The sequence below is a fragment of the Pristiophorus japonicus genome, chromosome 19, assembly GCF_044704955.1.
Source record: "Pristiophorus japonicus isolate sPriJap1 chromosome 19, sPriJap1.hap1, whole genome shotgun sequence".
In the NCBI taxonomy this organism is placed as follows: domain Eukaryota; kingdom Metazoa; phylum Chordata; class Chondrichthyes; family Pristiophoridae; genus Pristiophorus; species Pristiophorus japonicus.
In genome coordinates this window covers 8,223,991-8,238,463 of record NC_091995.1, presented here as the reverse complement: position 1 = coordinate 8,238,463, position 14,473 = coordinate 8,223,991, and the positions used below count along the sequence as shown (strand labels likewise).

At 44.9% G+C, this 14,473-nt stretch overlaps 1 long non-coding RNA gene across 1 annotated transcript in view; it reads left to right on the top strand.

Annotated features, from left to right (window-relative positions):
- The first annotated feature begins 1,266 nt into the window (after nucleotides 1-1,266).
- Nucleotides 1,267-14,473, top strand: part of LOC139229689 (uncharacterized) — a 31,312-nt gene continuing 18,105 nt past the window's right edge. Inside the window, exon 1 of the long non-coding RNA XR_011587784.1 lies at nucleotides 1,267-1,407. This is a non-coding gene — a long non-coding RNA (uncharacterized lncRNA). The remainder of the gene's footprint in view (nucleotides 1,408-14,473) is intronic.

Here is a 14,473-nt window from a genome sequence, read left to right as displayed (position 1 = left end):
AGTGGTCCCTGGATTTGGTCCCTCGGTGTAAGAAGTCCCTGGAATTGGTCTCTCGATTAAGTGGTCCCTGGATTTGGTCTCTCGGTGTTAGTGATCTCTGGATTTGGAATCTCGATTAAGTGGTCCCTGGATTTGGTCTCTCGGTGTAAGTGGTCCCTGGATTTGGTCTCTCGGTGTAAGTGGTCCCTGGATTTGGTCTCCAGATGTAAGTGGTCCCTGGATTTGGTCTCACGGTGTAAGTGGTCCCTGGATTTGGTCTCTGGGTGTCAGTGGTCCCTGGATTTGGTCTCTCGGTGTAACTGGTCCCTGGATTTGGTCTCTCGATTAAGTGGTCCCTGGATTTGGTCTCTCGATTAAGTGGTCCCTGGATTTGGTCTCTCGATTAAGTGGTCCCTGGATTTGGTCTCTCGGTGTAAGTGGTCCCTGGATTTGGTCTCCAGATGTAAGTGGTCCCTGGAATTGGTCTCCCGATGTAAGTGATCCCTGGATTTAGAATCTCGATTAAGTGGTCCCTGAATTTGGTCTCTCGGTGTAAGTGGTCCCTGGATTTGGTCTCTCGGTGTAAGTGGTCCCTGGATTTGGTCTCCAGATGTAAGTGGTCTCTGGAATTGGTCTCCCGATGTAAGTGGTCCCTGGATTTGGTCTCTGGGTGTCAGTGGTCCTTGGATTTGGTCTCCAGATGTAAGTGGTCCCTGGAATTGGTCTCCCGATGTAAGTGGTCCCTGGATTTGGTCTCACGGTGTAAGTGGTCCCTGGATTTGGTCTCATGGTGTAAGTGGTCCCTGGATTTGGTCTCTGGGTATAAGTGGTCCCTGGATTTGGTCTCTGGGTATAAGTGGTCCTTGGATTTGGTCTCACGGTGTAAGTGGTCCCTGGATTTGGTCTCACGGTGTAAGTGGTCCCTTTTGGTCTCACGGTGTAAGTGGTCCCTGGATTTGGTCTCTGGGTATAAGTGGTCCCTGGATTTGGTCTCACGGTGTAAGTGGTCCCTGGATTTGGTCTCACGGTGTAAGTGGTCCCTGGATTTGGTCTCACGGTGTAAGTGGTCCCTGGATTTGGTCTCTCGGTGTAAGTGGTCCCTGGATTTGGTCTCACGGTGTAAGTGGTACCTGGATGTGGTCTCCTGATCGAAGTGAGACTGAAAGTCCAACGGTCAAATCGCTAGCGGCCGGAGAGCGCGGGAGAAATGGGAGGCTGTGATTGGTGGATCGGAGATCACGAGCCCGGGGGGAGGGGGCTGAGCGCTGAAAGCCCAACAGTCAAACCACGAGCGGCCGGAGAGAGCGGTACTGTGATTGGAGGAGGGACGAGCATGCGCGGGACAGACGGGTTGAGAAAGTTCCAGAATCCGAGTTGAGCGCTCGCGGGTCCGGGAGATGTTTCCCGACCGTCCGTCCGCCTCTCCGGGTAAGTCGGCGGCCGCACCTTGCACGGCCCTTGCTGCAGCTGCCGTCGGTATATTCCCGACATCGGACTGGTTTATTGATCGGAAATTCCCCTCTGGTTCTAGCAAAGGGAGGGAGCGAGGACAGAAAGCGGGACACCAGAGCGGGGATACCCGAGGCTTTCCCGGGTGTCTCACACTGAGATTCACATCAGGCTTTACCCCCAAACCAAACTTGTGTTGTGTCAGTTTGGTGTCGGGGCCCAAACCCAGCCCCGAGTGAAGCAGAGTGAGACTCCGTCCTCCGGGCAGCCTCTCTCCCCTTCACTATTGTCAGCTTAGCTGCCCCGCCGCAGGATTCAAGCTGCATTCTCAGTGTAACCGGCACAGACATGGCACGGAGCAAACCACTTTGGTCACATGGCGGTTATGTTACTGGGTTCAAATCTCAACACGGCAGCGGGGGAATTTAACTTCAGTTCATTCAATAAAACTGCAATAAAAAACTAGTGTGGGTAATGGTGACCCTGAAACTACCGGATTGTGGTAAACACCCGACTGGTTCACTAATGTCCTTTATTGAAGGAAATCTGCCGCCCTTACCCGGTCTGGCCTACATGTGACTCCAGACCCACTGCAACGTGGTTAACTCTTCACTGCCCTTGGAAATGGTGGTTCACTGCCACCTTCTCAAGGGGCAAGTAGTGATGGGCAATAAGTGCTGGGCTTGCCAGTGACACCTACATCCCATCAACGGGAAAAAACATTGGCATCCATTAGTGAGGAGGGAATGGAAGGATAATGGGTTGGGAAAAGACTGCATTGGTTAATTAGATAGATCAATGGTCCAAGTATGTTTATGGACATATAACATGGACACACACTGAGCCAAATGGCACCTCCCCATTGTAATTAAATGTTTTATTTCATTTTGGTCTAAAGAACCAGCAAACTTGTATCCCCAAGTTAACCCTGAAAGATTTCACAACCATTAAATAACTTCTGAAGTGAAGCCACTGCTGTTATGTAGGCATTTCCTACATTACAACGGTGATTAATTGTCAACAAGTATTTTATTGGCTGTAAAGTGCTCTGGGATGTCTGGTGGTTGTGAAAGGTGCTGTCGAAATGCAAGTCTTTCTAATGTGATTGGCTGTTTGTGAGTAAATTGGCAATGAGGTGAATGACCCAGGTAATATGGGTTTGCTTAGTTAGTTAAGGGATAAATATTGGCCAGGGCACCAGGAGAACTCCCTGCTCTTCAATAGTGCCAGTGAATCTTTTATATCCTGAACCACCAGAACAGGCAGACAGGATCTAGTTCTAATATCTCATTGGAAAGATACTACCTTTTGGCAATCTAGCACTTCAGTACTACACTGAAATGCCAACCTAGGCTACGTGCTTAAGTTCTGAAGTGGGGCTTCCACTTATTTCTTCGATTTCTGAAGTGAGACATACCAGAAAATCTAATTTCTAAGTATATTTTTGTTAATTCTGTTTATAATTGTTTAGATTTTACCTTCTTCACAATAGGTTTGAACTTTTACTTTCTTTCAGGAACATTATTGCTCAATGCATCAGAAAATACAATACATCATTTGAAAATTAAAAGTGAGCTTTTTAATATATTTTAAACTACAATCCTGATTCAATGTGAAACTACAGCTGTCTGAATGGTAATAAAGATCAGTTTAGTCTGTTACTTGCACCTTCCAGTTACAATTCCAGAGGGCAGTGTGCATTGTTGTAAAAGTTTGTTTTACATTTTGGGCAATAAAAAGTACATTAATAGTTTTGATAGTCTGTAATCAACAACTGTAAAAGAACATTAGAGTTAGGAACATAATTTGGCATGAGGGTACCAGTATTGTGATTATAGGGATAATGTTAGAAATTAATAAATCTCTGATGTAGTTGCATTTTAAGCATATTAATCGGACAACAAGGATTACATAGGATACACGACACTGAAACAGGCCATTCGGCCCAACCAGTCAATGTGGCTTTTATGCTCCACTCCAGCCTCTTCCTGTCTTTTCTCATCTAAATCTATCAGCATAATCCTCTATTCCCATCTCCTGCATAGGCTTGTCTTGCTTTCCCCTTAAATGCATCTTAAATTCAACCACATCCTGTGGTGGTGAGTTCCACATTCTCACCACTCTTTGGGTAAAGAAGTTTCTTCTGAATTCCCTATTGGATTTCTTGGTGACGATCTTGTATTGATGGCCTCTAGTTATGCTCTTCCCCACAAGTGGAAACATTCTCTGTGTGTCCACTCTCTCAAAACCTTTCATAATTTTAAAGACCTCTATTCGGTCACCCTTCAGCCCTTTTTCAAGAGAAAAGAGACGCAGGGCCCAAAATTGATGGTTTGGCGGTCTCTTTTTTTTTTACGGCACTCTTCCCTCCATGGGAAATTGGTGAGGCCCTCATGTCCGCGGTTTAGAAGGTCCGCTGGCATGTGTCCAATGTGAAAAAAGTCATCCTGCCCAAGATTCATCCGAGTGGTCCTCTGCTCCTGCAGGAGAAAAGACCGCCGCGTGGAAGCAGGTCTTACCTGGACGGTAGGTATGAAGACCTGCAAGAAAAGGTAAGTGAGTTTTTTTTCTTTACTACTTTTGCAGTGATTTTGTGTCAAAGGGTCTCTGAAGGTTTTGTGATGTTTGTTTTATTTTTTGAGCATTTTGTTTTGTGCGTTTCCCCTTCCCTGGGCCTGACTCCAGCCTTGGCGTAACTTTCTCCAGGATTGGATTTGCTGCCCAGAATCTTCCTACCACCCAGAATCGGCGTGTAACGTCCATTTTTGCCGCCGGGCGTTTTTTCCTTTTTTGACCAAAGTACCGTTGGGATCTTGGCTGTCTTTGACGGTAAATGGGTGCAACTTGCCCTTGATCAGTTTCGGCCCCCCACAGCCTGTTCATCCTTTCCTGATATGTATACTCTTGCATTTCTGATATCATAGAAACACAAAGTAGGTGCAGGAGCAGGTCATCCTTGTAAATCCTCTCCACCCTCTCCAGTGCCTCTATATCCTTTTTATATGGTGACCAGAACTGTACGCAGTACTCTGGTTTAACCAAGGTTTGATACAGGTTTAGCATAACTTCACTACTTTTTAATTCTATACCTTTTTGAAATAAACCCTGGTGCTTGCTTTGATTTTTTTTTATGGCCTTGTTAATCTGTATCGCGACTTTGTGATTTCAGTATTTGTACTCCACGATCCCTTTGTTCCTCTATCCCACCTGGACTCGCACCGTCCAAGTAGTATGTGACCGCTCTATTTTTCCTACCAAAATGTACCAACCCACATTTCTATGTTAAACTTAATTTTTGAAATATATGCCCATTCTGCACGTTTTTAACTTCCTCCTGTAATTTGTTGCCGTCAACAACAAGTATTTATATAGCGCCTTTTAATGTAGTAAAATATCCCAAGGTGCTTCACAGCAGTGTTGTAGGACAAAACAGAAACATTTGACACTGAACCACATAACAAGAAATTACGGCAGATGACCAAAAGCTTGGCTAAAAAGGTAGGTTTTAAGGAGCGCCCTAAAGGAGGACAGCGAGGCGGAGAGGTTCAGAGGGAGGGAGGGAGGGAGTTCCAGAGCTTGGGGCCCAGGTAGCTGAAGGCAGTTATAATCTGGGATGTTCAAGAGGGTAGAATTTGGGGAGCGGAACATATCCGGGGGGGGGGGGGGGGGGGGGGCGGTGTAGTCCTCTTCACTATTGACTCTCCCCCCAACCCACCAAAAAATTGATGTCATCTGCAAATTTCAAAATTGTGTTTTTGATTCCAAAGTCTAACTCGTTAATATAAATTGTGAATAACAGTGGTCCCAGCAATGATCCTTGTGGAACACCACTGCCCACCTTCTGCCACTGTAAATAGCTACCTTTTACCCCTACTCTCTCGAATCCAGCTAGCTATCCATTCTTCTACTTGTTCTCTGACCTTGTTCATCAGTCTATTATGAGGTACCTTATCGAAAGGAGCTTTATTTTAACTCTTGCAATACAGCACCTATGCTGAGTTACTTGAGCTCAAAGCTGGGAGTCTAGAATAGTCTCACTACTTATTTAGTGTCTCATCTGAATTATAACCACCTGAGTGAGGTACTGGAGAACTGATGCTGCCTTTGGATCCAAACATCTTTGAGAAGGGAGAAAGTGAAAGAACAATGTGTCCATCTCCACCTCCCATGCTAAATAACTGAATTCTTTGTGTACTTCCAGAGTTATCTACATATTGCTTCATGTGTATCTCTGAACCTTGTGTGACCGTTTGTACCTTGCTTGACCCTGCTATATAAACCTTGTGGTGGTAAAACTGAAGGGAGGATTTTCCCCCAAATTACCACCTGAAAATGAGCAGTCCTGAGGCAGTGTGTAGGAAAATCAGATGGGGATTCCTCCCATCAAAACTACTAAAATTAGCCACCAACATTTTCTCTGCTCACACTGCTGCAGATGGCAGACAGCCACCCACTTGCCCTGATGCATGTAAATCAATAGTGAGGGGTCGAGGCCCAGGAATCCAGATAATTTCCTTTATTCCCACCTCTATGCTGCCAATGGAGGGAGGGCAGGCCAGAAAGAAGGAAATGGTAGGGAGACTGGTTGCAACAGACATCCGGATTGAGTTTCTTGATGCCAAGAACAAGATATAGCCACCTTTCCCTCTTCAAAATCTGCCTATGTTTTATTCCCAACTGGCTCATAAAGTGGCAATTCAAAATAATGATCTGGAACATTTAGCAGCATTCTGCCCCCTTTAAAACTGTTCGGCCCTATTTCAGTTACTGCAAAAGATGTCCCATTACAGAAGCTCAACATTTCCTGATCCTGCAGTGGCAGAGTCCCAGTGGAAGAGCAGAGATAAGGCTGGGAGTTGACCACACCCAAGTAAATGGGACAAGGTCAGTGTGTGGTTTGACAAACATGTCAAAGTCCCACTCCGTGTAGTGATCCCACTCTTAAGGAAAATCTCTCGCCAACATTCTTGTACAGTGCTGCATCGCCATTATGGTGACCAATAATCTGTCACACTTTCACTTAAAGTGAACTGTACATCTGATTCGGTGCTGACAGGCAAGTGACACGAACAGACGACAAACTAATTGAAGACCACAGCTACTTTCCCCAAACATCAGCAATACTCCCCAACTGATAGCATCTTTTCTCGAGCAAGTCAAGTCAGAAATTTACCATTTATACTTGTACCAGACTTGTGTAGTTTTATTCAGGGTCAAACACTTGCCCTATCTACACTGCAGCAGACTGGCACAAATGAGTGAGAGCGCTGCTGCAAGAGTGACTTGCATGCGACATCGAATCCCAAGGAGCGAGCTCCTTTGGGAAGGAGGACAGTAGGAGTATGCGTGTGTATGAACTAGGCCCATACAGCAGAGCCTGGTCTTGTCATCTTGGACCCCCTTGCCACTGGACCAGCATCTTGCTCTGTCAAGTCTGTGTGGTAGATGGTGTGCAATGGCCACCCCACGTTAAAAGAATTCATATGCAGGCATCTTCCACACCTGTGACAGAGACTGTTGGTCCTACATTGGAATTTTCAGTCACCTGAGAACTCATTTAGTGTGGAAGCAAGTCATCCTTGACTGAGGGACTACCTAAGAAGGAAGGAAGAATTGAAGACCCAAGGACAGAGACGTCTTGGACGCTTTTATGATCTACCAGATGAGTGGCAAATCAATCACCTACCGGAGCCTGATGTTCTCCTGGCTTATCGGTGTTTACATGGGGTGAAACCTTCACTCCCCACTCTGTCTGATAAAATGCAGATCTTCCATCTGTTCCTAGTTTTTATTTTATATCAACACAAACATGAGTGGTAGAAGACACACTGCTCCACTCCGCAATCACCCCAGAACCCTTACCATGGCACCTTCCCGTGCAAATACAGGAGATGCAACACCTGCCCTTTTACCTCCTCCCTTCCCATCGTCCAGGGCCCCAAACACTCCTTCCAGGTGAAAGTGATTTTATTTGTACTTTCTATTTAGTGTACTGTGGTGCCCACAATGTGGTCTCCTCTACATTGACCATTTTGCAGAGCACCTTTGTTCGGTCTGTAAACGTGATATTGAGCTTCCGGTCGCCTGTCATTTTAATTCTCCGCTCCACTCCCACATTGACCTCTCCATCCTAGGCCTCTCCTACACTGTTCCAAAGAAACTCAACGTAAGCTCGAGGAACAGCACCTCGCCTTTCGTTTAGGCACTTTACAGCCTTCTGGACTTCATCGAGTTCAGACCATAACCTCTGCCCATATTTTTTTTATGACCCCTGGCCCCCACCCTTTGTATTCTCTCTCCCATGGCAGCCGGTGATGATTCTGCCATTCACACCCCATCTAGATTGTTTCTTAACTTGTTCTATTGCCATCTCATTTTTGGCCATCATCACTTTTGCCTCTTAAATCTCTTCTGCCTTACACCCTATCACAGACCTTCCCCTTTGTTCTTTCCTCCCCTCCCCTTTTCACTGCCCCTGCTCTTCAAGAATCTGTTGCATCTCGAGCTTTTCCAGTTCTGATGAAAGGTCACAGACCAGAAACGTTAACTGTTTCTCTCCACAGACACTGCATGACATGCTGAGATTTCCAGCATTTTCTGTTTTTACTGCAAACATGGAGTGGGCTGCCCTGCTTGGAACTGAATTTAAATTATTTAAGAAATTCAATCAGAAGCTATTCTATTAGGGATAGATTCCAGCAAACTGCCACAATAATTGTCACTGTTACCCAGCAGCATTTTAGATATTTTATATAATCTTTTCTTAAAAGGGGAGATTAACTTTAATATTTATATACTTGACAGGCTCCTTTGACTGTCAATCTAGAAAGTATTTTGGAGAAACCTCAAGGCCAATGACCTTTGAAAGAACTAATGCTGCACTTGACTGATTCTCAGCCATTTGTTTTGATGTGTGGTACAGAAAAAGGATAAATTTTCTTTCTGAATTTGGCCCCAGTGAAAGTGTAGAGGTAAGACTGTGTTCACACTATAGAATAAAACTGTCTTGGACTCATAACTGAGATAAACTCCAATCTTCCTGGGATTCTCACGGGCAGGGATATCTGATTGATTTGTGGAGTTTGCCTGGAATTGATCATCGACCTGCCCGATGGTCCAGAATCCATTCTCCGGTATCAGTTTCATCTCTGTGTTCCTCTTCACGGACTCTGCGGCTACTCCCAGAGTCCAGTGCCGATTTCCCGCCACTTCCACCTCCCAGTAGTGATTACCCGATGTGAATCTCTCCGATCCCAGCACAGATTCCCAGGCTGTAAACCGCTCCTCATTGTCAGGGAGAATCTTTGCTGTCCGGGTCAATTTCATATTCTTCAGATCCTTCGACACCTCAAGCCATGGATTTGCTGTTTCTGTATCCAGGGTTAGAGAGACTGGGAAGAAAAGGGAAGAATTAGAGCTTAAGTACAGGTTCTGAGGGTAGATTAAACCAATCAACAGTAAAGACTAAATGGAGCAAGAGGTATTGTAGCTAGGAGAACAACTACTTGCATCTCTAACACTCCTGGCTGACACACATGCCTGAAAGCACAGTCTAGAGGGGCAACAACAGGAAGCGGCAGGAAGCCTTTTAGGGGGGATTTTAAAAGTAGGGAGGAAAGTGTCCAGAGTGGACAGATTTGGGGAGTTCCAAAGGGAAGAGATGTGGATGAAAGAGCTGCTACTACATTTTAATTTGTGAAGCATGGAGAAAGCATAGCTCAAGTTGATAAAAGCTGATACCCTAATTTGGAGTTCTAAGGTGGAGTGGATGTAGAAGTATAGGTGGTTAATGCAACAAATAGTAAAAAAATAGAAAGCAAAATGTTCTGACAGTCATCTACCAGGTAGGTTTTCGCCACAGCTGCTGCCTGGCCTGCTGAGTATTTTCAGCATTTTCTGTTTTTATTGATCGTAAAAAATTATTGATTTGGCAGTCCAAAATTAAACATCTATGAAGCATCAACAACTGAATCAAATACCATCAAGCTCTAAACTCATGGCCCAACATAGATCTCATCCCCTCAAGCCAGAAGAAAAGACTTTCATTTCTATAGGAGCTTACACGATTACTGGACATCTCAAAGTGCTTTACAACCAATGAAGTACTTTGAGTGTGTGTAGTCACTGTTGTAATGTGGAAAATGTGGCAGCCTCATTGTGCACAGCAATGACCAGATAATCTGTGTTTTTTGTCATGTTGATTGAGGGATAAACATTGGTCCCAGGACAACGGAGAGAACTTTCCCCATGATCCATTTTTAAATAGTGGCCGTGGGATCTTTTATATCCACCTGAGGGCAGACGGGACTAGGTTTAACGTCTCATTTGAAAGACGGCAGTGCAGCACTCCCTCAGTCCTGCCCCTCCTACCATGCGGTGCTCCTACGGCCACCAACCTTGATTCTATAGAAGGGTGTGTCAAGAATGGCACCAGTGTATCTTAGTGAGACACCATCCACGTCAAGCTGCAATACAAGGCTACCTGCATGCTAACCACCAAAAGCAATAGGCTGTAGATAGAGCTAAGCAGTCCTATAACCAACAGATCAGAACAAAACTCTGTCGTGCTAGCATATCCAGTAAATAATGGCTGTGGTCAATCAAGCGATGGACACCTCCATGAGCATCCTTAACTATGGTGGAGCCCTGCAGGTGAGTGCAAGAATCAAGGCTGAACTATTTGAAAGCCTCTTCAGCCAATAGTGCAGAGTGGACAATCCTACTTTACCTTCCTTCAAGATCCTCACTATCATAAATACCAACATCCGGCCAAATCACCTCAACTCCCCCTCCCCCAAACCAAGCTATTCCAGTATGACACTTGTAGTGTGTGAATAAAGAATCTGACCAGATACTGTGAGCTCAAAGTAAAGTGTAACCGTAGTCTTTTATTGCAGGTCTCCAGTGTGTGCCTCCAGCCTGTGAGGCCTCCTTAAGTACAGGTGCTCCCAAGGGATTGTGGGATCCCTTGGGACTCCAGGGGATCAGCCCTCTGGTGGCTAAAGGTATTTACAGGTTTACATATATAACAACACTGGCATCTGCTAGACAATATGAAAAATCGCCCAGGTATGTCAAACACATCAAAAGCAGGAGAAATCTTACCTAATTAATAATCATATTTGGCTGCTCCTAATCATCAGTAAACTAATAGATAAGTCAAATGCCAAGTACGAAAAGTCTGAGCATATGCTCCAAATGTCCTTCAAATTCGCAATGTTCAGCAAGGCGTCTTAGCTTGGCGACATAACTTGCTACTTCCTGGCCTTCAGACCTTTTGTAGGTGTAGAACCGATACCTTGCCATCAGAACAATATGTCTGATTGAACAACTAGAGGGCTGGCCATCCTCGACTGGCTGATGTGTAATGAGAAAGGACTAATTAGCAATCTTGTGCGAGGCTCCTTGGGGAAGAGGCACCATAATATGGTAGAATTCTTTATTAAGATCGAGCGTGACAGTTAATTCAGAGACTAGGATCCTGAACTTAAGGAAAGGTAACTTTTTGGTATGAGATGTGAATTGGTTAGAATAGACTGGAAAATAATACTTGAAGGGTTGATGATGGATAGGCAATGGCAAACATTTAAAGATCACATGGATGAACTTCAACAATTGTACAACCCTATCTGGAGTAAAAATAAAACTGGGAAGGTAGCTCAACCGTGGCTAACAAGGGAAATTAAGGATAGTGTTAAAGCCAAGGAAGAGGCATATAAATTGGTCAGAAAAAGCAGCAAACCTGAGGACTGGGAAAAATTTAGAATTCAGCAGTGGAGGACAAAGGGTTTAATTAGGAGGGGGAAAAATAGAGTATGAGAGGAAGCTTGCTGGGAACATAAAAACTGACTGCAAAAACTTCTATAGATATGTGAAGAGAAAAAGATTAGTGAAGACAAACGTAAGTCGCTTGCAGTCAGATTCAGGTGAATTTATAATAGAGAACAAAGAAATCACAGACCAGTTGAACAGATACTTTGGTTTTGTCTTCATGAAGGAAGACACAAATAACCTTCCAGAAATACTAGGGGACCAAGGGTCTAGAGAGGAGAAACTGAAGGAAATCCTTTTATGTGGGAAATTGATGGGATTGAAGGCCAATAAATCCCCGGGGCCTGATAGTCTGCATCCCAGAGTACTTAAGGAAGTGGCCCTAGAAATAGTGGATGCATTTGTGATCATTTTCCAACAGTCTTATCAACTCTGGATCAGTTCCTATGGACTGGGGGGTAGCTAATGTAACACCACTTTTTTTTTTTAAAAAGGGAGAGAAAATGGGTAATTATAGACCGGTTAGCCTGACCTCAGTAGTGGGGAAAATATTGGAATCAATTATTAAAGATGAAATAGCAGTGCATTTGGAAAGCAGTGACAGTATTGGTCCAAGTCAGCATGGATTTATGAAAGGGAAATCATGCTTGACAAATCTTCTAGAATGTTTTGAGGATGTAACTAGTAGAGTGGATAAGGGAGAACTAGTAGATGTGTTGTATTTGGACATTAAAAAGGCTTTTGACAAGGTCCCACACAAGAGATTGGTGTGCAAAATTAAAGCACATGGAATTGGGGGTAATGTACTGATGTGGATAGAGAATTGGTTGGCAGACAGGAAGCAGAGAGTCGGGATAAACAGGTCCTTTTCAGAATGGCAGGCAGTAACTAGTGGGGTGCCGCAAGATTCAGTGCTGGGACTCCAGCTATTTACAATATACATCACTGATTGAGATGAGGGAATTGAGTGTAATATCTCCAAGTTTGAAGATGACACTAAGCTGGGTGGCAGTGTGAGCTGTGAGGAGGATGCTAAGAGGCTGCAGGGTGACTTGGACAGGTTCGGTGAGTGGGCAAATGCATGGCAGATGCAGTATAATGTGGATAAATGTGAGGTTATCCCCTTTGGTGGCAAAAACACGAAGGCAGAATATTATCTGAATGGCGGCAGATTAGGAAAACGGGAGGTGCAATGAGACCTGGGTGTCATAATACATCAGTCGTTGAAAGTTGGTATGCAGGTACAGCAAGCGATGAAGGCGGCAAATGGTATGTTGGCCTTCATAGCTAGGGGATTTGAGTATAGAAGCAGGGAGGTCTTACACAGTTGTACAGGGCCTTGGTGAAGCCTCACCTGGAATATTGTGTTCAGTTTTGGTCTCCTAATCTGAGGAAGGATGTTCTTGCTATTGAGGGAGTGCAGCGAAGGTTCACCAAACTGATTCCCGGGATGGCAGGACTGACATATGAGGAGAGACTGGATCGTCTGGGCCTATATTCACTGGAGTTTAGAAGGATGAGAGGGGAGCTCATAGAAATATATAAAATTCTGAGGACTGGACAGGTTAGATGCAGGAAGAATGTTCCCGATGTTGGGGAAGTCCAGAACCAGGGGACACAGTCTAAGGATAAGGGGTAAATCATTTAGGACTGAGATGAGGAGAAACTTCGTCACTGAGTTAACCTGTGGAATTCTCTACCGCAGAGAGTTGTTGAGGCCAGTTCATTGGATATATTCAAAAGGGTGTTAGATATGGCCCTTATGGCTAAAGGGATCAAGGGGGATGGAGAGCAAGCAGGAAAGAGGTACTGAGGTGAATGATCAGCCATGATATTGAATGGTGGTGCAGGCTCAAAGGGCCGAATGGCCTACTCCTGCACCTATTTTCTGTGTTTCTGTCAAACAACATCGACTCAGCTTGGGTTATACAGAACCAACTAGACTGTTACAGCTTTGATACAAGCCTAGACACGAGTTGCATGCAGAGGAAAGAGGAGAGTAACTGGTCAACATCAAGACAGCACTTGTTCATATATGGCAAGGAGCCCCATCAAAACTGAGGTCAGCGGGAATCATAGGAAAATCCCTCAGTGGCCAGAGTCATGCCTGATAGAGCTCCAACAACCACCTTCCTTTCTATTATCTTAGACCCAGGTCATCACTGCCAAAGTTTGTCAAGGCAGTGTCTGTCGCCCAACCATTTTGAGCTGTTTCAGCAGTGACATTCCAACCATCATATAGTCAGGAGTGGGCCTATTTACTTAAGATTCAACATTCTGGTGGGGTGAATATTTACCAGAAGTTTAACTAGACAAGTCTTGGCAACAATGTTGCTGCAAGGAAAATATTTCCTCTGGCAAGTGGATCACTGATCAGGTCATAGATTTAAAATAATTGGTAAAAGAACTAGAGGGGAAATGAGATTTCTTCACACAAAGGGCTGTTAAGATCTGGAATGCACTACTGGAAAGGGTGATGGAATCAGATTCTATCGCAACTTTTAAATGGCAATTGGACATGTACTTTAACTGGACTAATTTTCAGGGTTATGGGGAAAAAACTGGGGTGTGGGACTGAATTGGACAGCTCTTTCAAAGAGCCAAATGCCTTCCTTCTGCACTAAGATTCTAAGAGTAGGGCAGAGACGGCAGGCTCAACTCCTGACCTCTCGAAGCCTATCTACCATCTGTAAGTCAAGATAGAAGTATCAAGAAATATTCACCATGCAGCTGCAGCACAACTCTAGAAGCTAGACACCATCCAGGTCAGATCACTTGACCGCCTCCTCGATCACTTGACCGCCTCCTCCATCACTGGTGCGTACTGACTGCTGCACTGCATCCTGTAGATAGTAATTATTGCAATGTGCCAAGCTTTGGCAGCACATCCCAAACCCACAAGTTCCCCTCCAAGTCACATGCCATCTTAACTTGTACATATACCAATGTTCCTTCATTTTCGCCCATTAATATTTTGGAATTCTCTATCTAACATCGTGGGGAGCAGTGCTTGCGGCGAGGACAGGCTGGTGCAGGACCTTTGTCTTACGGATGTTTAGCGCAAGGCCCAAGTTTTCGTATGCTTCAGTAAATACGTTGACTATGACATGGAGTTCAGCCTCTATGTACGCAGACGCAGGTGTCGAACGCGTACTGTAGCTCGACGACAGAGGTTGGGGTGGTCTTGGACCTGGCCGGGAGACGATGAAAGTTGAACAGGTTCCCACTGGTTCTGTAGTTCAGTTCCACTCCAGCGGGGAGCTTGTTGACTGTG